Here is a 1,907-nt window from a genome sequence, read left to right as displayed (position 1 = left end):
TATTTCTAAAATTACACTGAAGTAAAGAGAGAGGGATCTAAAAGTATCTTTAAGAAGTATTTTTAGACTAAACAGGTCTGGTCTCTTTTCTACTTTTTTTGTATCTTGAATATCACGTTTGAGAGTCAGTTTGTGTGTTTAACGGAATTTTTGAGGCTGATAGTAAAGTTAGGCATGTAACTCAAGTATTACAATAAAATGTACAGAATCTGTACAGAGAAAAAAATCAATGTTTTCATACAGACGTAATAATCCAAGAGATTTTGTCAGATATCAGAGAAACACAATTATACTGGTAGCTCTACTGTCAAGAAAAAGGAGTAGAATATTTTAAAAGAAAATTGTGACTTCATGCTCTTATTATTTATTTTTGTAGCCCAATATTAGTAGTAATTACACCTGTAAGTTCTTTGCAAATATCTTTCATGGGGCAACTAAGTAAATGAAAGTCCAACTAATCTCAATAATGCATTTTCAGTTAATGATAGACTGAAGTATTCACTGCCCAAAAACTTGACACTGAGTGATGTAAAACAGAAAATATACATTTTTCAGTAGTACGCTCTTATTTAAATTAGCAGTTTAGAATCTACTTCCAAAATACAAATATGCAGAAATATATATGTGTGTGTGTGTGTATGCATATATACGTGTATGTATATATATATGTGTGTGTGTGTATATATATATAGTTGTTGTGCTGTTAAGTGCTGTTGAGTTGTAGGCTACTCATAGCGACCTTATGAATGAAAGACCTGAACGCTTGTATAATTTTCATCGTTTCTCCAAGTTCATAGGGTTTCTGGAGGCAAGCTATTTCAGAAGTGGATGCCACTCCTGCTTCCAAGCTTATTTTAATCGGGGAGCTCCACTAAACTCTGTCCACCATGGGTAACCATTACCACATTTGACACATCAGTGTCACCGTGTTTGGCATCACAGCAACCACAAGTTACCTCTGTACAGTAATGCACAGCTCAGTGCTATATCACTTAGAAAAATGTTTGACAGAAAAACAATTTAAACCAGTCCTGACGGCCGCAGATTGAAATCACCCACCTTGGGCTTAGTAGCATAACTTTCTGTCTACTAGGCCAATGTAACTCTCTCGTTGTTGTTGTTGTTGTTATTGTTGTTAAGTGTTGTCAAGTCGTAGATGACTCACCGTGACCCTATGAATGAAAGACCTGAACACTTGGACAGATATATATATGAGTTATTCTAAAGAGTAAGAAGCATAATATATGTTAATGGCTGCCTTAGATTCTCAGTTCTACTTTGTACTCCAGCTACTATGATGATCATTAGTTACTGTTTTTATCCTGATTATTTTAAGGCATCTTATTTTTCTGTCATTTCAAGTTTGCTGGTTCAAAATAGGAAAACCACACTCAGTAACACGGATAGACACAATTGGTGGTGGTTACACAGAGGTCCATTTTAAGAGTAATGTGTACCAGTGTGACTGAGAGGGATTGCAATATTCAAAGCATTTTAATTTTCAGATCTGAGAAGGAGTGAAGTATCCCTTAAAGACTGCCTCTCATTCTAAAAATGGTTATTAGCTTTTATGCTTGGGTCAAGTACTAATTTACTTAACATATTATCTTTACGCCAAAGATACAGGTATCTTACATTCAACTGTCAGTTTTACATAAAATTTCTTGTAAATACACACATTTTAATATAAAGTTCAAACAAGGCAAAGAAAAACAGTCTTACAGAGATAAATGCTAATTCTGAAACCTGCACTGAATTTTATTTCCTGGGAGACAGCTTAAGGTACAGTTTACCTAAAGCTGAAAAAAGCAGTTTGCAAATGACAAACATTAATTCAGAAAAATAAATTTCACTTTTCCACAAACAGGCAATTGCGTTAAGGTAATCTGCATGACTGCAGAGAAGCT

The sequence above is a fragment of the Elephantulus edwardii genome, unplaced genomic scaffold (genome assembly GCF_000299155.1).
Source record: "Elephantulus edwardii isolate Elephantulus edwardi_28Jun2011 unplaced genomic scaffold, EleEdw1.0 scaffold00389, whole genome shotgun sequence".
NCBI lineage: Eukaryota > Metazoa > Chordata > Mammalia > Macroscelidea > Macroscelididae > Elephantulus > Elephantulus edwardii.
Note: the sequence above shows the minus strand (reverse complement) of the source record.